Below are 22,325 nucleotides of genomic sequence, written 5' to 3' on the forward strand. Positions count from 1 at the left end.
GTTTATTAGACAGAGCACATAGAAAGTGCCAAAGGCAAGACCCCAACATAGGTGTTTCTCACTCAATCCCCGTGCTCACACTGACAGGTAACAGTATAGGAGAGCCTGAACACACGTGTTGCTCTGCACAGGGCCTCTGGTTTCAACTCACAACAGCCCCACATGAAACGTACATTTATATACATTAGTCCTCCCATTGAACTCAGCAGTGTTTCAAGTTTCGGCATAAAAGCACCCTTTGAGACATAAGTACATGCGGCATTTTCACTGACTTGAGGTGCCAAAATTACCCAATTCATTTCCTATTTAGAAAATGAGGTAAAGTTTTACATTCCCGTAAGGGCCCCCCTCCCCAACACCACCACTCCCTCCGATGTCTCTGTAGTTAATTCATCCTGAGAGCTTGGTTAATATCACAGTTAAAAGATTTCCTTTGGAAACCTATGACATACTTAGGATAGTTTAAATTCTACCCACTCAACTATAGTCTTGATGGTGCACATAACGTTACGTTCATTTTATACGCACACTTATTCCTACTGTCAGCAATTCTGATCAGTGCAAAAAAAGACCCATAATGCAACAAGCAGTAAAAAGACTTACTGAATACTTTTTAAATTTATGATTTGTTTATATAATCAACACTATTTCAGTAGCTTTTGTCCAAAATGGTTTCATGCAACTTAAAATAATTTTGAGAATTTAATTATTTTGTTATTATGAATTCATAAACCTGCAAGTTTTTAACAAAGCAGTTGCCTGACCAAAAACATCTATTTGTTACAAGTACAACATTTTAAAATGTTGACTTTTGTTTTAAAAGCCAAATAAAGTAATTTAATATATTTTTGAATGAAGCATTTCCTCCAGAGTGATTTTTTTTCAACAGAAATATATCTATTATACCAAGAAAAGTTGAAAACATTGCAATTTAACAAAAAAAAAATGGTTTAGATGATGCAAGACATTTTCATTCCATTGTTTTACATTTGGACATTTCAAGAGAACAGCTAAAGGAGATGTACCCACAGAACTCAGCATATGAAGTTTAAATGAAAAACAGGCTTGAGAATAAGTGGGCAGGTTATGGGAGTGAGAAATATTCCTCAGGGTGGATAAAATGACTTAATGAAAGCCAGTAAAAGGCCAAGGCTGAATTAGAAGTTAAATTCCTAGTCCTTCCCATCGTATCTTTTTAGTTTTGAGAAAATATGCATAACTTCCCTGATGGGTAGTAAAACCTTTCCAGGATCTTTATTGCTCTGGCTGATGACTGATGAAATCTGGCTGAAATTCCTTGCTCAGTATATCCTCTGCTTTTTTTTTTTCCCCTGTTCTGAGACAACTAACTTCTCATGCTCCATATATCAAATAGAGATACCTTGCACAGGCTTGAGGTTATTAAGTCAGATGCCTAATTACTATGTGCCAGAATAAATAACTGAGTGGGTCTGGCCTCAAGGCACCAGTTCTGCTGTTAGTATGAAGCTAAGGGATAAGAAAGACAAAACAAAATATAAGCTGAGTTCAGGTTCAATTCCCAGGCTGAAATTTGATGGAATGCGATGTTTACTCAAGCAGCTGGAATAGCAAACACACTCATAAAAGGTGATATTTCCATTTATCGTAGCGATCATTTCACACTAGCACAGTCTCAAACATGGACTAATGTTCAAGTCTTTCAAATCCCAGTTTTCATAGATGACATAAGAGGTGTGTGCTGCCTTGAACACCTGACACATTTGCTTAAAAGGATTAACCAAGAAATACATTCAGTGAAAGCTGGACTCAATCCCTCACCTGTTTGTCTGCTAAACTTGTCTTCTTTTTAAATGAGCTTCCTTTTTCATGCTTTTGAGCAAAAACATAGTGAGAAAAGGTTTTCCTGTCTGCAAAGGCTTTCAGAGAATCTGCTATGCAAGTGTTAACCACTGTCTTTGGTGCATTTATGGTAACAGGTCTCACTTCTGAAATGAACATTAAGCAAGGGCTGCAGTGTTACACTCATTATCCATTCATGAGTTCAGATAACTGATTGAATAATACTAGTTTCCCTTTCTATAAAGTAGATAAAAGCCACAAGAGCCGTTGCTACAGACATGGTCTCAGACACTCTTTCCACTCGGGCATTTGCCTGGCACAGCAGCCAGCCGAGCATGCCCTGGGCAGCCAGCTGAGCTGGGGTGAAAGGAGGGAGGAGTGCAGGAAGGTTAGAGGGAAGCAAAGAAGGGAAACAGAAAGGGAAGCGACTCCAGCTCCCTGCCGTGCTGTCTGGCAGAGCTGCCTCCCCAGGTGAAGCAGAGCCGAGGGTCTTCCCCTGCCCACTGGTGCTCTGCCCCTGCTCCTGGCAAGAGGCTCCAGGGAGGTCCCGGAGAGGAGCCTGGCTTGGAAATGTGCTTTACCTTATCAGCTCTTGACAGCCACCTCCTTCAAGAAAACTAGGAGTGTCTCTAACACCTACAAGTGAACCGTCTTAATTTACTTTCCACATGATTACACACACTTTCGACTACAAACACAAATTAAATTATAAATAAATAAATAAATAAATAAATAAATAAATAAATAAATAAATAAATAAATAACCTGACCCAAAGTTGACAAACCCCTTTGCTTCTCCTATTTGCTCGTTTATTTTTCTCTGGCATTTTGCTCTGTTGCCTTTAAGCGGTTTGTCCATGGTGGTTTTAAATGTTACAAGTGAAAACAGGTTTGAAAAACAAGAGAGCTATACAATTGTAAAGCTGAAGCAAAATTGGCATACCAATAAATGCCTTGATAGCAAGTTCAATACAACTGTACTGATGTGGCTTGTTTTCAGTGTTTCTCTCTCTCCTACTCCCACTTTTTGAAAAGCCTTGGGCCTGACAGAGAGGATGAATGCGGATTGGCCTCCAGTGTCACGAAAGAGACAGTTAAAAGCACAAACACTATGCAAGGAGGCAACAATCGCTCATGATGAAGACACGCAGCCGCGTACTTTGGACTCTGACTTCATCTAATCCTCTTAAAACAGTGTAAATATCACCCGTCAAATGAATGCTAAACACCGTGCTCCCGAGGGATTATCCCCACTGACTCCTTTCCTTTTTTGTCGGATCAGAGAAATGGCATCAGAAAAGAAAAAGCAAAACTGTCTCATCACTCCATGATGAACGTAGAAGGGAAAGGTTATGTCCACAGTTCCAAAAGCTGTAGTTTTGTTATAGCAGCAGAGAAATCTCCATAAATATCTTAATTGCACAGACATTTGAACCTGCAACTCCGCCAGCACAGTTCCTAGTTTTGCTGCTCTTACCCAAGACAAGAGAGGAGCTATTCTTCCAATCTGCAGTTCATCCCGGGGCTGAGAGTTTCACCATGACCCTGCTTTGTGCAGCTACTCGTGGTAGGGAAAGTTGCAGACATTTTTCTGTAAATCTTCTGAACATTAAAAGCTGTTCCTACAGCCCATAACGAGATTTCCACACCATCCTAGCAGCTTGTCACTGTCACACTTAGCCCAGTCTCTCAAATAAATAACATTTGCTCTGGTACAAGCAATACTGAGGTTATCAGGGGATGCTCTAACAGGATGTTCCCTCTCCACAGCCAGGTAACTGCTAAAAAAGAAGAAAACACCTCTTTCCCCAACTGCATAATTCTGCCTGCCTGACATGCTGCATCTTTGAAACATGGTAGCAATGACAAATAGATGAACTTTACCCAAACATTCTTAGGGACAAAAAACTAGAGGGAAACTGATACTCTTCTTTTTCTAATTAACTTTCCCCTTTGAAGGAGAAAATCAAGTCTAAAAGGTTGGATTTAGATGCCCATCCTTAGTTGGAGTCCAAACCATCAATCTCTCATCACAGATTCCTGTTGTCCTAACATTATCTGATCAGCCAACCGAGCAGACACAAGGAGAAGAGATATTCCCTAAGATGATGTTGGGTGTAAAGAAGTGTTGCACAGAGCTGAAAATTTTGCACTGCTGGTTTTGAATAAAGTTATTTTTTTTAAACAAAGCAAAATAAGTGAAGACCTATTCTGCTAAAGGAAGGGGAAAAAAAAAATAAACAAAAAATCAGTGAAAGCTATTGTTTTCTAAAAAAAACCAAAGACAAACAAACAAACAAAAAAAAAAAACAACACCAACAAAGCAAAACAAAACAAAGACTTTTTTTACTGACTGCATTTGCTATTTGTTCTATGTGAGGTTTGGAAGATAACGGTTTAAACTGACCTGCAAATTTCCTGTGGTGTGACTGTATTTCTTAATTCTAATTTTTAATGTTCCTACTTTTCTCTAAAAAGTAGAACTTTAGGAAAAAATATCTTCAAGAAAGACCTTGAAACCATAGGGTATTTGATCAAGCCTACAAGGATAAAGCCTAGGGCTTGACTCTTGAGCTCTGGTAAAGCTAGCTGAAGCATTTAAAGACGTTCCCGTACCCTGCTGACCTCTCTGCTCCTTTGCTGGCCTCCTGCATGCCTCAAGAAAAGCAGCAGCAGCAAATATGTGCAAACATCTCAGCCATTTCCACTCACAGGCTCTTTTACCAGTGTGGTCTCACCTCTCTGGCCTAATTAGCCTGAACAGTCAATGACAACATGCTTGCAATTAGACAGGAGCTGCTATAGTCATAGTTGAGATGTTGCATGTGCTTCTCTCTACTAATCTGGCTACAAACATCACAACTTCTTGCCAAAGGGCAGGGAGAACACAGGGGTTGGTGGTGTTTTTGAGCTGTTTCAGACAGATTTAGCAGAGCACTCGAGTCCATGGTCCTCTTATCCTATCAGATTATAACACCACGAGAAAGAGGAAGGACAGGGTTTTTGTTTGGGCAAAAAGGGGAAATTTTGCAGAACATATTTGCCTCTTGCCTTTTCACAGATTTGCTGAGTTTGGCAATCATTTACCTTTCTGAAGCGCACCAATCTCTAATTGCTATATGCAATGAACACCTAGAATACTAGCATATGACTGAAGTCTCTAGGCTCTTTCACGCTAAATACTACCCTTACAGTGGTGTATCACCACAGATACGAGGAAATGAATGCATGTGGATGCAGAGTAGCTCCCTGTAGTATAAGAGCCACTACATAAAGTCAACTTTTGCATGTAGAGAAATGCTCATTCTGTGCTAAGAGGAGTCAATTACATCCTGACCTGGTACACAGTTCCTGCTCTCCCTGCTGGAGCTGTTCTGCTTGTGCATTCACCGAGGCAGAAAGCGAATGTGTCTCTGCAGCCATAGTTAGGGCTCAGCTGGGAGACCGCAGCTGAAAAGAAAACTAGGATGTTCTGTAGAGCAGAAAGCCAGTCTCACTCCATGGCATCGGGTAGGGAAAACTCTTACGTACTGCTCTAGGTAGTTTTACTTTGCTAGAGGAAAATTTATATAACCTGTACAGCTGATGGTCTCAAGCATCAGAAACATTGCTTTAATGACACACCGATTGCTTCTTTAAGGTCTAAAGCTCCAAGCTTTTCCCAGCAGCACTGATGCTTGCTTGGACGCAGCACTGAAGTGTACGCCTTGATGTTTGTTATACTGCTGGCCAGATGCAGTAAATAGAACTCTTCTTTTTACACTTTCTTGCACAGAAAATGTTTATTTTATATCAATGGGCATCTTTTTTTTCCTTGAGGTTTCATACCTCTGCTGGTATTAGATCAATTGCTTTTCTTACAAGAGACTTTTCAGCAGTAACCATATCTTCCTTAATTTAAAGCTAAGAAAATTTGATGGATTCAGAAATACTCTGTGGGTGAACGGTGAAACCAAAATGGAGAAGGGCAGAAAATCTCTATCTGTATCCAGAACTAGTTAGATCTGGGGGAATAATGGACAGATCAAATCCAAACCATTATTTATTTTAGTTTGCTGGGAAATTTTAAATTAAAAGACGGAAACCTCTCGCTATACTATGATTTTGGTGCTATCCAATTTTCTGAAGTATTCTTTTCTTTTAAGCAAAATGAAAATGTGTTATCGTAATATTTTATATTTTATTGTAAAAAATGTAGAAATAAGAAGTTCCAGTACTTCTGGAATACAAAATTATGCTTTGAAAATGGCAAACCAAATTTTAAAGATACTTTTGCTTTACCTTGCTCAATTTGGCCTAAATTCCTGATAAGATGTCACAGAGCAGTTTTTCTTGGGTAAGCTGTAGCAGTAAGTTTCTCACACTTTGCAGAGCTCAGAGCATGCCTTAAAGCAGCTCAGGGCCCATATTCTAACCCTGTCACAACCTTGACAAATCCTACTCTGTCCAAAATCAGTGGCTTTGATCCACTTCAAAATGAACTGCTCATTCCACGCTTTTTCTGCCCCATTTACCCATAATCCCCATCCTGTGGAGGAGACACCATGAAAACCTAACCTCTTCTTTTCCAAGCTTTTTATTTTCTTGCTGCTTTCTCATTTTTTATGTTCCTTTTGCTTCTGACAGACCATTTCTAAAGGTTTTCCAGGTCCCTGATGATGACCAGGATTTGTACATCTCGTGGTTTCTGGCCACTTTTTGCTCTGTTCTAGTGTAACTCATGTTTCCATCATTTGATTCAAGCTACAGCCTCATTCCCTCTCTCATCTCACATTTCCAGTCTCAATGCTATTTCATGCATGTTCTGCTGCACTTATTGTTTCAAATTAAAAGCAATGCTTAAAAACTTATGGAGGGTAAAATAGCATGTAATATTCTGTAGACAAACAAAGCAGTGGCTCGATGTGGCGTAAATCAAGGTGCAGGATGTGTAAAACCTCTTTCCAGATTCCCATCAACCAGTTTTTCTGGCTGGGCAGTGTTATCCAAATATAAGTTGAGGAGGAACTGACAAAAAAATTCACCTAGAATTAAGATCCCCAAGGAAGCTTCATTGCTTCAATGGGGTTCTGGTCTCTTTACAGGCTGGTAAAAGGGTTTCCCTAAGTAGTCCCACACCACTGGGTTCATGTGGAAAGGATTAATCTGGTTTTCATCACATGAACTATCTATCATATTAATCAAATCCCAGGTAAGTTAAAGCCCAAAGTCAGCCTAACAATGTGATTTCAGTGAAACAAGTGTACATCACCATCCTTTATATAAGATAAGACCTCCATGCCTTGTCTTGCCATTTCAGAATTTTAGCTTTCAGCAACACACATTAATCACATAAGTATTCTGTGCACCCTGCTCTGCTTCATTCGGGGCTCAAGGGAGCAGCAGTTTGTTCCCCAAAAAAAGGAAAAGAGGAGGAAAAAATGACTTAATTTTTCTTCAAAGCATTTAGTGATCGCAAAACTGTCTGGTTTTATCAAAACTAACACGGTCTGAGAATGCTGGGTTAGGGCCCGGAAGTCCCTTTGGAGGCCTTTATATCAAAAGGTACAAATATTAACCTGACACCAAAAGAGGAGAGAGAAAAGGGAAAGAATGTCAGGACTTCAGAAACTCAAATTGTGACCCTTTGTGAAGAGACCGTAGGTTTTCAAACTTCTTCCTCCAGGCTGCTATTAGAAAAAAGCCCCAAACCCGAAAAGCTTGCTCCTAATTCAGAGACCTAATACACTTTAAATAAGAAGACATAAAGTAAAAGAGCAGGGAACAGATTTTTTGGTATTGTTGAAAAGGAAGTGAATCTCTAAAAAAAAAAAAAAAAAAAGAGGGCCAGAAAAATGGAAAACTCTCCATAGTAAAAGTGCAGTCAAAAGTTGACCAGCTTATTTCTTTTCATATTTGGGACAAGTTAATTGAAAGCGATTACTAATTACTAGGGCTGTTGGTCCTGAACATGCATCTGGTTACAGTTCATGAGTACCTACATGCGCATTCCAACATCATTCTGCTTTCCACACAGCCTGTCTGCTGGGGTCAATAACAAGGCAGACAGCCTGACTTCTGGTTCCTGACAAAGGTGGAGAGTGAGGGAGCAACGTACCCAGCCAAGTTATTTTTGATGAAACAAAACAGGGAGTTTCTCAACAAGAAGATGGTATACTAGAGATGTTGCTGGAATATTTTTTGTTGTAGATATCGGGATTTTTTATGCTTATAGGAAAAACTCAGGTGGAATAAATGTTAACTACATCTTGCACGAATCACCCAGGCATACTGAGGTGGCCTTTCATGCTGTGCTATTTTTCAGGATGATTTTATTCACTTCATAGCATTTAGTGTGAAACTTCATTCCACAAAGAATTTTTCTAAACAATATTATTATCATTTTAGGTCTGACAGCTTTGAAGTTTTCCTTTAAAAAGAGGAGCAGGAAAGCATTTCATATAATGCTAAAGCAAATATAGTACTTCCATTTGAAACTAAGTGCAAATCAGTGACTGTGTGGGATTTTAATAAATGTGCTGCTTGTTTCCTGCAAACTTCTAGGTGGAAAAAACCTTGTATCATCTTACTTCTCGCCTTTCTCTCTTTGCTAATTATACTACAGATATATTCCAACACACCTCTGTTCAGAACACCAGTAGTAGATTGGGCTACAGATGTTCATACAGGCCATGCCAATTCTGCCTGAGAGCTTACAGTTCTTTTTCTCAGCATCAATAAGTTTCAGATCCCAACAAGCTGGAACCCCCACTGAAGTTCAGTTCAGCCACTGTACTCGCCTCTCCATGCTGTTTGGAATCTGCCACAGAACCTGAAAAACGTGCGTGGCTTTGGCCTAGCCTTTGTAGAATAAGAAATAAAGATTACAAATGCATGGTCATCAGCAAATTACGTAGCAGAGATACTTTTATTAATCCAATTTTACTTATAAACTGTACCTGAAGTCAGCTTTATAGTGACTGTGTTTAGAAGAATCTCCCACAGGTATCACTGGTAAAGTGACTGAGATTAACAGAGCTTTAGTGAGATTTCAGAGTTTCTTAAGATCTTATAGGGAGGCGATTCTGACAGCCTTAGGCTGACCAGTTCCAGCAATACTGTTAGTTTTAGCGGGACTACAGAATGATGTAGGTGTTTGCCACCATGAGCAGTGTTGATATTGTTGATATCTGGGCCTAGGTTATAAGGGCAATTGCAGTGGAGAGCTCTTGAATACAGTACTTTCATTATCTCTCTTTGGGCATTATTAACCTCTATATTTTAACAAGAATTAATTTTTAGTGTCCCATTTTAAAGAACATATTTATAAGTACATTAACATTGCAAAGTTCTATCGCCAAAAAAAGACAAGTGGCCATTCTCTTTGGCTGCATGGCATTACACCTGCATTATTCATTGTGTTAGAATACTGCAAGTCTAACATATATCTTTACTGGAAACAAACATACACTTGCATGTAAATCAGCGATGATATACCACGTGGATGACACACAGAAAGCGCAACCTGCTGATAGCATCACATGGCTGTGGTCCTGCTCCCACACTCATTAATCCTGATCTCAGAACTAATGTATCACCTGCCAGGACAAACCTGGTGTCAATCAGGCAGAAGGCTGTAGCTACATTTCTTTAGAACCAATCTTAGATATGGAATGATAAGCAGTTGCTGACATCGTATATAGTCCAGAACGGCAAAGCTAGCCCAGAAAGGAACATGTGTGTATTTTTATGACCAGGTTCCACTGAGCAAAGGGAGATTGCTTCCATTGAGGACTGAGACATCTTTCTAGAGCATTAAGCTCCATTACCTCAGGAGTTGCAGCTTGCGGGGTGGGAGGATGGGGTAGAAAAATGTATTTGATCCAAGCAGATCTCCCTGCTCCCTTGCCCATTTCTGGAGTGTCTGGGAAACAGGGGTGAAGAGGAACAGGAAATGGAAGGGATAATAAAGCATCGATGCAAGCCTACTTGACAAAGATTTATACTGAAGTCCAGCCTTCCTGCAAACTTCACCTTCCCAAAAGCACAAAGATGACAGCAGATTTTTTGCCCCTCTTGCTAGGTATGATGTATACGAGATCGGCATGAAGCAGAAGGGGTTTTTTAAAGTTTTTTAAGTCTGTCATCAAATATATAGTCTCTTGTGATCATCTGTCCTTGAACAACAAAACAATCTGATGGTAATTAGAACATCAATGAAGTAATTACATCCATTCACACCGAGAGGTGGCTAGTTAGCGTAGTGAACCAAAGTACATTAATACAGAAGGAAGAGGAAACAGGGATCCATTTATCTCTCTGTCAGATAAATGCATTGCATAAAGCTATCTTTATATAATTTGGATGTGTTCTTCTGGGTGCATCAGTTTTTCATACTTGGATTTATAGATAGATACTAATGACTAAGCACAGGACACATACTTCAGTTTAGCATTCTCAAATAAGGCCTTCTAAGGTAATCAATTTTTTATTATCTTCCACGTGATTAGAAGTTACCTTGCATTTTTTCTTCAGGGTGATAGCAGTATGTAATTACTGTATTTAAGTGAAGTCAAAGAGCAGCTTTTAAACAGAGTGTAGCTTACGTGTCTGACAAGACTGAAAGGAACAACATTACCTCCAGTCAAGCTGTTTGATTCTTTTTTTCCTTTCTCCTAGCTCATATTACCATATGATACTTCTCCAAAACTAGGTTGTTCTTAACCAGCAGATAAATAGAAACAGCTTTAAAATATTGTCTAGAATATCTGCCAGCTCAAGTGCAAAATCTATTCCTCCATCTCCACTATCACAGTGAAGATAATGAAGCAAACTAATGATACTTAATTCCTCCACCTAAAGGATTAGACTTTGGCTAAACATGCTGATAATATTTTACCAAGCTGTAATAAAAATCACAGTATATATCCATATGCCTTTGTTAAAGAGGATCCTACATTATGAAGGCTTAGCACTCTGTATTACCCTCCTCAAAAAAAAAAAAAACCAAACATCAGAGCGTATCTAAGTGCTCTAAAACCCCAATATGTAAAGATGAGCATTTTATGTTCATAAAATTAAAGATCAGAAGAAACAATGAGTGCCCTAGGTCATTGGATGTATTAACTTTGTTAGGTTTCACATACTGATTTTAGCAGAAATAGGATCAAATGTTGCTGTCACTTGCAAGGGTAAGAAAGTGTTTAGTTAATATCTGATTAAGTTTTAACATTCAAACAAAATTGCACAGTTATGTTGATAGCTGATATCATAGCACAGATCTAATAGAAGAATGAGCAATATAGCAATAAAACAAGTTTTATCATGCCATCAGTTTGTCACTGAACAAGTGTATTTTACAAAAATATCAAAGCAGAGAGCAAGGCACTTTTTCTGCAGCTTTAAGTAACTGCTGTCTTGCATAGTCCCACAGATTAAAAGCACTTGAATAAGTCTTGTCTTATGCCAATAAATGTGTCGCTATTATTTGTTTTGACCTTTTTTCCAATTTTCATCAACAAAACGCAACTCAACTTCTGTAGAGATACCACCAAAATCAAATTTTAGTGATGATCAGAAATCATTTGTCCTTTTAGTTTCTTAGGTTTACTTTACAGTCTGAAGTACTGCTTCAAACTTCATTTAAGGGCACAGAGACACAGTGGTTTCTGTTAACCTCAATTCAGATTTTCCAGGCGGTTCTAAAAACTACACCTCTGAGAGACTTGTTTAAACAGAATTCATATTTGGGCAGAAAATATGGATTAAGGAAATACATGTTATTATACCCAGTCATTGCAGATGGGCTCTTTCTCTGTCCTGGCACTATAGGTCAGCACTTCCCCCTGGGACTTTCATTTCCCAACCATGGCTCCCATCTCCCAGTGACATGACATATTCATGGACAACAGCCTGGAAAGTGGTAATTCAAAAAAACCCTGATTTAAAGAGGCTCAAACTGAAAATGATGGCCAAGCTCTGGATTTTAAGCACTCCCCAGTTCTTCAAAACTGGATTTAGCATCAGACTATAGGAAACACGGGGAGCACTTTGGAAGCATGGATGCCAAGTAGATGCCAAACACGGATGTCTGGGTCTCAGAGTGGTGCTCGGTCCCAACTTTAGCTCCAGGCCACAACTTCGTTAACAGCTTTGTATTAATGGAGACTTTCCCAAGGAGATTAACACCACACTTCATCTTCCCTAATAAAACGTGTTCTAAAATTATTAATCTGACAGACAGTAAAGCATTTGGTTTCTTCTGTTTTTAAAAATCTGATACCCAACAATGGGTTTATGAATTGCAGTTTCTCTCTCTTTTTTGTAATCATTTGAACTGTGTCTGAATAAATCTGAACTGGAAGGGGAAAGTGTGGATTGACACTTCACTATGTAGCTGCCAAAGTTACTGACTTACACCCAGTGCATAAGGAAAAATTAGTCAAATCCAAAAGAGATAGTCACCTCTCACGCAAGTGCAAATAGAAAAGGACAAATACATGAGTGAGCTAATGAACTAATTTGTTCTGCTGGCTTAATTTTTAGAATCAGACCCAGACATCTCTGCACTATTCCACAGTCATTTTCTCTGGGTTCCCTTGTTATCACACTTAGGGGTATAGATACACACAGGCACACAGCATTTCCTTTACATGCAGAAACTGTCACTCCTGGAAAAGCACAGTTCCAGTGTGCTAAGAAACTTTTTCCTAGTACAGTTTAGTTGTTCAGTATCAGACTCTTCATACTATAGTTTCTCAAAGAGGTAGGAAACTGAAAAAAAAAGTCAACAACAAACCCAAACTCTTAGAGGTATCTCTTCAGCTATTATCAGCCTCAGAACTCATTCATCAAATTTTCTTTAGCAGTCATCTAGAAGACAATGCAAGGAACTCTATTTCTATCACTTGCTTTTTCTCGCCAATATTCAACAATTTTCCCCACAGTATCAAAAATTATTACTTTTTAGTGTTAGGATATATGATAATAGAATGGGATCTGCAAAATGAAATGTATTCCTTTTTTTAACTGCCAGTCAGACACAATCAACAGGCTGAGTGGGAACTACTGGGGCTGGGCAAGGCCAGATGCATGTGTTTTACTGGAAATGGGAGCTGCACTGCCCATTTCTCTGCAGGCACGCTGTCTTTTACCTCCATACCTCGTCTATAGTAAGTGCAAGCTCCTGCCTGTCTTCCCCTGCTGCTTCCCCGTACTTCAGATGCAGAAGTGACTCCTCATCGCACAGACCATTTCATGACCACTGCACTTTGCTTCGTGGTTGGAGCCAACAGGTTTTTACCAGCGTGACAATTGAAGTGGTTGCGGAAAATCTGCTTGCCATTTCCTCATGTTTGGTGCTACACTGACATCTTGTGGCCCTTAACCTTGGTGAGACAGTAAACAAGGCCAACAGGTTTCCAAATGTTTAAGCAAGAATACAGTAAAATTAAGTTTGGGAAAGCAGTGCTGATTTTCCTCTCACTTTCCACCTGTTTGAATTTATGTTCCAATGCTTCATGTATCCCGTTTTGGTAACAAACTTCTGCCTTAAATATCTATGAGCAAACAGTAATCAAGTCAAAATTAATGATCAGATTGCAAAGATTATCCAGAATTGCAGCAGGTGAACTCCTTGTGCGGATATAAGCTACTGTCTCAGTCTCAGGAGAAAGCAGAGGCTGCAGACACCCACTGCTTTCATATTTCATTAGCAGGCTCCATACTTGATTATATAAAGGTGAAGTTTTAAATTGCTGTAACAGTATCTACACATTACTTCAGACTGTTAGCCAAGAATCTTCCCAAGAAGAGCAAAAACATACGGATAACATGGTACTATTTAACCACCATAAATAATGATTGCTAATAAGACCAGAGGCAAGAAAACCTATTTGGAGACAATGCTAGTAGTGGTATCCATAGGTTAAAGCTGTATGGGATGAAATCACATGCCTATGAAGAGACAGGTCTGTCACACTGGCATAATATATGGAAATTAAAGAGTATTTCCCTAGTACTTTCATCCTTATGAAGAACAGAGAAGAAAAAGCAGATATCATAGTGATGGGCATAACTTCTTAATCCTCAATAAGTTTTAATACAGCCACAAACAAAGTATGAAAAGGTCTGGAGATGAAAAGCAGTATGGATGCTGTAGTAAATGAATTTTAGCATTAGAAAACATGAGATTCCACGCTTCAATCCAGATTCACCCCTCTAAGCACTTAGCCACCTCAGCTAAAATAGGATCTCTGAAGCTTGTTCAGTGCAGAGATAGATTCATTTGCAGGGTGACTGAAATTTTTCCTGGGATCCACTGAGCTCTGGAGGCATGAATCTCTTCAGTGATTGCTGTGTTGTCTAACTAGTTAGATTAAAAGCTACAAGCTAAAATGTTTCAGAGAAGCATCTAGAATTAAGGCCCCATGCCTTAATTATAAGCAAAGTATCACAGCAAAAATAAATGGGATACTTAGAGGAAAGGAGATCTACGTGCACAGTCAAATAGCTAAATCAAATTAAATCAGTTTAATTACATATGTCTGTTACTATGCCAGTTAAAGTTCCTTTTCTTATCTAGTAAATTATAAGTGTATACAACTATACACATTGTCACAAGAAAAGTAGGGAACACACTGAGAATCATAGGTGCTAAAAGGGCTTCTCCATATAGAGAGTAAAGGAAGAACTAAGGGATCCAACTTACTTTCTTAGAAAAATACTGGAACAAACCAAAATATTTTGGACATTCAATAATGGGTCTGATGGTATCACTGGCAAAGGAGACACTGCAAGGGAACTTCTTCCCCTCCCACAGATGTCACTGGCTGTATGAAGGTATGCATCCCTGCACAGACACAGCAGAGAACCCTGTGAGTGGGAAAGCAGGAGAAGAAGCTACAGAGAGAGAGGACCAGCCTGACTGGTGAGCTCAAATTCAGAGCAAGTCCAGGATACCAAGAGAAGGTTAGACTGTCTAGCCTGGTCACCTTGCTGTTGTAGACAACCTATCAAATAAACTCTCCCATAAACCTGTCTTGTTGCTCCTTAAAAGTTGTCATGTGTTGTCTCTACCATGTCAGACTTCCGTCGTCTAAGGATCAGAACCTGCTTCTCTGTTACAGCCTACATTTGTTCTCAGCCACTATACCTGCTCTTGGCTTTCATTCCAGCACACTCCTTTCACCCATACAACTCTCGTCTTTCCTGATATATTTATAGACAGTTTCCATACTGTCTCTCACCCCTCATTAAGTTCAAGTGAACAGACAGAGCCCTTCAATCTCTTTTCATCAGGGCTGTCAATGCAGTGGCAGTGACTGTGCCTGTGGTAGTCCAAACTCCTCTTTTTTACACGTGGGTGATCAGAGTTGCAGACAGGATCCCAGATGAGCTCCTGTGGCTGCTTTATACAGTGATGGGAACACCTTGTCACTAACTCCACTGGCAACACTTGCCCCAGCATGGGCTAAGGCATCACTCACCCTTTTGAAGGACAGGGCTGTACAGGCAGCCCCAAGGGCTTCCTTTTCCTTAAACTCAGTGTTGTTCATTTTAACACTCTGTTTCATCCTGATCCTATTATTCTAGACCTCAAGATAAATCAGCATGTAGAAATGCCTTCTAAATCATTTTTTTTTCAGTATGTTCTCTAGTTTTTCTAACCAGACCTCTTTTTCTTACAGGTATGTCACAGCAGACCCCTGATTTGTCACAGTAAGTGATACAAACGTCTCTCACCAGAGCAGCCAGGAAAGATATTGCGCACACAGGAGGATGACTTCCCTCCTCACCAGCGAAAGCAACTCAGGCAAAGAGAGCAGGTTGTCCCATGTGACTGGAATATTGCAATGACAAAACAGGTGAGAACATGCTGCATGAAAGTGTTTGGGTTTGAATCAAATGTCCCAGAAAATATAAACCAGAAAAATATGGTGAACTAATATACCTTCTGGATTGAAAACTGGTTAAGAGATCAGAAATACAGGTAGCGATAAATTGTCACACACCATTTTAGAAGGAGTGTCAAGGACTTCCCACACAAAGTCATCCATAGTTGTATATTAGTTTTGTAACAAAAGTGGCTAAAGCTTCATTTGATTTTTTTTTTTAAAAAAACAAGTCAGTTAAAGATTAAATAAAATTAAAAGCTAACGTGAGGGAGAAGTCTTTGATTGGCAGGCATATGAAGCTGCTGTTTGATCTAGCATAGCTTTTCCTCCTCTGATGTCTATGATAAGCAACCAGAAAAAAAGGAAAGAAAATAAACAACAGTAGATTAAAGCATTTTCACATGTGGAATTGGAACCACTTCCACAATAGAAACACTGAGAAGATGACTTTGTCTTGTTTCTTGTCCTTTGCGTGTCCTTCCATGAGATCAGCAGTCTTTTGAGGAACTGAAATACAAATTAATTTGATAAGTAATTGAGCATGTGATGAAGTTGGCAACCAGAATAAGACTTCAGATTGTTAGAGATGTTCATCTATGCTCCAACAAGATATACCAACAAGTTTGTTGTCATGCTCTGTTCCTTTTATAGCACTCAGTAAACTCTGGCAACTGTTCTGATACATATAGCTTTAACAGAGAGAGAATTTTCAAGCAGATTCACAGCCATCTTAAGTTGCCCTCTGCGATGACACTCAATCATAGGAAATGCACTGTGAGAGTATAAGCTGACTGCTTATCCCATGCTGGAAGCCCTCAAAAAGCAGCAATAAGTAGATACAATTTAGAACAAACCTTGTTCTTGTTAGATGGGAGTGATATGAAAACAGAGAATCTGAGAAGCAGGTCTCACGTTGTCAGGGCTGTCCACTTCTCTTTTGTGTTCCAGAAAAAAAAAAGCAGACTGGAAAATATGGTGAAGACTGCATGAAAACATCCCCAGAACTAGACTAATTAAAGAGGTTTTAACAGGTGACAAAAGGATTGGTAGCACATGTTACAGAAAGAAAATAATTGGGCTTGATCTTCCAATCTTCTGTTACCTGTGCAGGGATTTAACAGTAATTCTGTTCTTTAAAAAGCTGCTAGACTGACATATTTAGAGAAGCTGTTATCTGATGCTGAGCCAGCACAGCATAATCAGAAGCAAAGCCTGCTCTGTTTACTCCACTGCCCTGGCGGAGGTGGGTGATGCGAGAAGCAGAGTTTTGTTTCCTGCTCAGCCAGCTCTCAGCCTCATGGGATGCCTCGTGGGCAGCCAGTGGCAACAGGAATCCTTCTCAAAATGTGACTACTTGTCCCTGAGCCCAGATGTCGGCAAAAAGAAAACACCATCCCACCTGTCCTCGTTGTGTGAAAGAAAGATATAAAAAGAGATACCCCCAAAAAAGGCCAAATAGCAAATCCCAGTCTCCCAAGGGAAGACACAGTGGAGCTGCAGCCGTTAGAATTGAACAGGCAAAGACAAGCACTTCATTAGGAGGGACTAACTCCCAGCATGGGCCACAGTCAGAAGGAGATGAGGTGAGATCAGATTCTGGGTCTTGGACGTTTTGCAGCTTTGTGATTGTCAAAAAATGTCACACTAGAAGAAGATGCACAGCATGTGAACACTTCAAGCTACAAGGATGGTAGTACTATCAGAGGTGCTAACGGTTGTGAACCTGCCATGAACAGAAACACCATGGAATGATCTCATTTGTTATATATGTTTAAAAGTATCTCTCTGCTTTTTAGAGGGGAAGAAAAATATTTTGGTGAGCTATGTGTCTGTTCAGAATCAGTTCAACACAAGGAGAAACAAGTTATTTCACGTTGCTCTTGTGATTGTAGCAGGATGCTTCAGAGAAGCCATTTGCACAGCTTCTCAACCCCCCACACCAGAAAAAAAATGCCAACATATTACCATTTCCTTTGAAAAAAATACATAGTGGTGAATTCTTTTACACTGCTCAGCCTGATATACTGTAGTACAGTCCCTGGAAGAGTCCATATCAACAGTTAGGTTATGTTTTAACAAAGCAACTGGAGCCTAAAACATACACTCTTTAGTGGTCCATTTTAAAAACCTTCTCTTTTCAATTTTTCTCTACACAATTTCATCTTACAGAGGGTTTTTTTGTATTTGTGTTGCTTTTTTAATTTAATAGGTACAAACTTCCATGGAAATTTTTGGTAATGTATCTGTGTCATTCCTACTGCATACTGTTTTGCAATGTGTAACTATATCAATCCAGGAAGTGAAAAATCTTCTAGCCTAATGTTATTTATACCATTATAGCTTTAGAGCAACATAATAATTTTAAATACCAGAAATCTAAATTCTGAGATAAAATGAAGGTTCAAACTGAAAGGGAATATCAGACTTCTCTTTCTTCTTTGAAGTATCGGGATACTGGAAAGATTATTCTATAGACCTGTAACTGACTGCATTTCAAACTTTCAAAAATTTTAAGTTATATTTGGGTTGATACAGTCACCTCCAAATAGCAGCACCAGCAGCCACAAGTTACTATTTATAAGATGACATAACTAAGATGAGTGCTGTCTGCCAGCACTATATCCTGGGCAACTCCCAGCCGGTGCTACAACATGCATCATGCTCTGGGAAATACACTGTAAAGCAGCAGGCTGAATGGCATTCAAGACACCACAGGTAAAATTCATTCAGAGAAAAACTTGTATGTATTTTATTTCACATGGAGAAAGCCCTGGGAGGTTCCTTCTGAAACACCCTGCTCCAGTCACAAAGAGCTGTGTGGAACAATCCTCTCCAACTCATGCCGTGCAGGCACCACTGCACACCGGTATGCTCCCCTTCCCTACACAGCAGCACAAAGAAACCTTTGAATACACCTGGTCGAGATGATTGTGCCGTTTCTTTTTATTCCATTTAATTCTAACACATGCTGGAACAACCCTAACTTCCTGCCTTTTGGTTGCTGCCATTTTATCGTCTCAAATTCAAAAATCACACATTGTGTGTACCCAGACAAGCCACTATTCTTTACTGTCACAAAGCTATAAAATGTCTAAAAATCTCATTTATCTTCCTTTAAAACATATTATTATTATTTTTCCTGTTCAATTCCTACCATTTTCTCCACTGGTTCTAATTGCTTACCAGCTCCCATAAGGATCTAATGGTTGGCTGAGGGGGAGAATAAAATACATCTCCATTGCTGCAGCTGGATCCCTCTCTGGGCAGGGTGGCAGGAAGGAGACGTGCGCTGCTGCTTCAGTGCTGGTTCTGACCTCCGCATTCAACTACCACCCCTGTAGTTGCCAGCCAAGAAGCCCCTGGCAAACCTGAATAACCTGGGACTGGCTAAAGACTGCACAACTTTTTCTCAGTCCATCATTCATCCGATTCCACTTTTTACAATGTGTTTAATTCTCACATTTGCAATCTACCTTTAGTGCATAGAGATTACTGCATTGATTTCTCTTCCTTGATTTTTCTCTTTTTAACCTCACTGTGGTAACTCTCTTACTGAGAATGATGACTTCAGCCATTCTGCCTGATACTAAGTAAAGAGAGGGCTCCGGACTGGCCCATACTGATTTAATTTTTAATCTTCATTCTAGGAGAAGTTTAACCAGAAGGAGAAAACTGTGTAGAGATGTCACAGAGGTAGTGAAGGATTTATTAGATCAAGCAATATTGATTCCTGCTACAGTCATTTTTTAATTAGTAAATAAGCTAGGAGATATCCTGAGCACCCTGCATGATTCTTTGCCATTATCTAGAGGATATTTCTTAATCTGTAGTAAAGGCAGTTTGTTTTGTTTTGTTTTGTTTTTCAGGGGGTGACTACTGCCCTGATCCACTGACTTTTATATTTCAAAGTCCAGATTTAACATCAATATCCTCAACTTGTTTCAACCAGACAAATGTACCAAGCAGCTTGTTTATGGAAAGAAAAAACAAAGAAGCAAACAAACAAACAAACAAAACAAAAAAGAAACAAACAAACATACAAAAAACCCCCAGAAAATTACCATTTTATTCATTGAAATACATATATTTCCATTTTATTCTCTAAATGTTTTCCACATAGTTCTTTTTCACACAGACAGATTCCCTCCAGCCTCAGAAACCTCCTAATGATCCTGCTAGCTTTTGTCTCAGACATGTTGGCTCAGGAGGTTCAGACAGCTGTTGTATAGATACCTTAATCCGTGCTAATGACCAGAAACTCCCTGGGTTTTAGTGGAGGGAGAGAGATGTTTTAGAACAGAATTCATCTGACTTTTGTACAAATACTTTAAGGAGAGTGAACTCATGCCCTGAAAGTACTTATTTCTTTCTGGTGACTTTTAAGTTGAACACTGAAGTCTGTGTTGGTCATCTAAATCCTGTCTCTACGGCACTAATCAAAAGACTGGACTTGGGGAATGCCAGAGGGGATCTTAAGACTAAAAGACAACTCCCAGTTTCAAAATTACTGTAGTGGATGAGAAGATAACACTTCGCTTCAACAGAAGTTTCAATATTGCCTGAATCTCACATAGTACTTCCCCTTGTTTCCTAATCCAGAGTAAGTACGGTGTTTCTAAACTAAAATTAATTTTGCTGACACAAACTATGCAGTGACTTGCTCTAGAGTATTTTAGGATTAATCACTACTGTTTTTACATGATGTGAATATTCTGCAATGGGATACGCATGAAGTGGGCAGCTTGTTTCTTCTAAAAGTGGTGGGTGGTTTTTTTTGTTTGTTTTTGGGTTTTTTTTTGTTTGTTTTGGGGTTGGTTGGTTTGTTTGGGGTTGGTTCATTTGTTTGTTTAGGGTTTTTTTGTTGGTTTGGTTTAGTTTGGTTTTGTTTTTGTGGTTCTTTTTTTTTTGGTCTCAGAAAGTCTTACTCATAGAACTAAATTGTTTGCAAGAAGAGGGGATAGGAAAAACCTTATTTTAGAAGTTGCATAAGGTCATTCAAAGACTTGATAGATTTTAACAGATCTGTTCCTAGAATATCTGTTAAAAAATCAACCTGTAAGAATCCATTTAATTTTTTTCTTTTGATCTCATTAATCACAATTATGACACAAAACCAAATGGTTCAAGTAAGAATTACACACCTCACCTGACTATATCGCTATCATTTAAAAGTCAAAAAGTCTCTTGACTGTCTCTTCTGTCTCTTCGTGCAACTTTGAGTCAATGAACTGATGCACAGCAAATTTAGGGCTGTGGCTTTTCAGCCCAGAGTATGTGACCTGTGTTTTATTTTCCAGAATCTACATATTCTGTAGCACATTATTTTATGCTGCTTTAGAAAAAACAAAAACCACCACCAACAGCAACCAAAATAAAACAATAAGAAAAAACAGCTTCGAGTGACCAGCTTGAGAAACATGGAAAAATTTAAGTATGTGCATAAAAGTTTGAATTAATCAATGCACTTATGTCTGTTTTTCTCGGAGTTGGAGTGCAGCCATCACCTTCCAAAGCTAAAAATAGTATCTGTAGGCAGCTCAGGTAGATGCAAACTACCTTCTTCAGATTTACTTAATATCTCCTAAGTGAGGAACAATTTGTTCTTCTATGATGTTATAGAAAATTAGTGGAATTATACCAGTAGTGATTTGTTAAGAACACAAGAAAATTGCAATGGATTAAGCATTGTTAGTTTGGAAAACAAAACAAAACAACAAAAAAACAACAACCTAAAACAACACCACAATATGAACCACACCAAACACTTGGACTTTATCTCCAGTGTTCTTTATTCCCACAATTTTGAAGGCATGAAAAAAAATTCTCTTGGTCACTGACCGCAGAACCCTTAGCGCCATATATCAGAATTTCTATTTGCCCCTTTAACAGAGTGTTTTCTGCAAAAGTTCTGCGTGTTTGATTACAGCCAAGGTCAGAAGCAAAGTCTAAAATCTGTCAACATAATAATAAAATCCCTTAACTTTGCTTCTCCTTTGCGATCACCAAGGCCTCATCTCCACATCCAGTCACCAAGATAATTGAATATCATGGGTGACAGAACACAGCCCTGCTAAGGTCTTGGGCTGACCTTGAACTCTTTGGTCAGCCCACCATGTACAAATCCTCTTTGTATAAGTCTCTAAAGAATAAACTCAGAGTGAGCAGATCAATTTCCAGACATCTTTCTCAGGTATTATACACAAAGGTTCAACAATTTGAGTTAAATATTGCAGTAAAAATTGGCCCAAAATAATCAGAGACAAAGTCAATATTGCTGTCAAGCTTGTAGAATCTAGAGTACATCATCACCTGATGCTTAGACTCATGTTATACTAAGTATATATGAACTACTTTAATATGCTACAATAAATGCACACCTCTGGCAATATATTTTCCTCTGACCCAGTTCTCAGATGTGCTTTATATTGCTTTAACAGTGTTATGGGTCTACAGAGTAAACATCATTATATTTTCATTCACTTCATTCTGCCAAAATGTTGACTAATATGTATATATCTATTATATGCTCATTTATTAAGCAAGATTACATGCAAGGTACTTCATCATCCAGGAAGAAATTAGTAGCCAGTTACTTTCCCATTACTGTGCATAGTGATGAGTCTTTAGCTG

General features: G+C 39.0%; 2 long non-coding RNA genes across 2 annotated transcripts in view; one reads left to right on the forward strand and one right to left on the reverse strand.

The window, feature by feature from the left end:
- The window catches only part of LOC110363995 (uncharacterized), a 368,778-nt gene that overhangs the window by 232,628 nt on the left and 113,825 nt on the right, over positions 1 to 22,325 (reverse strand). The window lies entirely within an intron of this gene.
- LOC110363996 (uncharacterized) overlaps positions 19,995 to 22,325 on the forward strand; it is a 32,887-nt gene continuing 30,556 nt past the window's right edge. Inside the window, exon 1 of the long non-coding RNA XR_002422442.2 lies at positions 19,995 to 20,295. This is a non-coding gene — a long non-coding RNA (uncharacterized LOC110363996). The remainder of the gene's footprint in view (positions 20,296 to 22,325) is intronic.

Source organism: Columba livia, chromosome 6 (assembly GCF_036013475.1).
Source record: "Columba livia isolate bColLiv1 breed racing homer chromosome 6, bColLiv1.pat.W.v2, whole genome shotgun sequence".
Classification (NCBI taxonomy): domain Eukaryota; kingdom Metazoa; phylum Chordata; class Aves; order Columbiformes; family Columbidae; genus Columba; species Columba livia.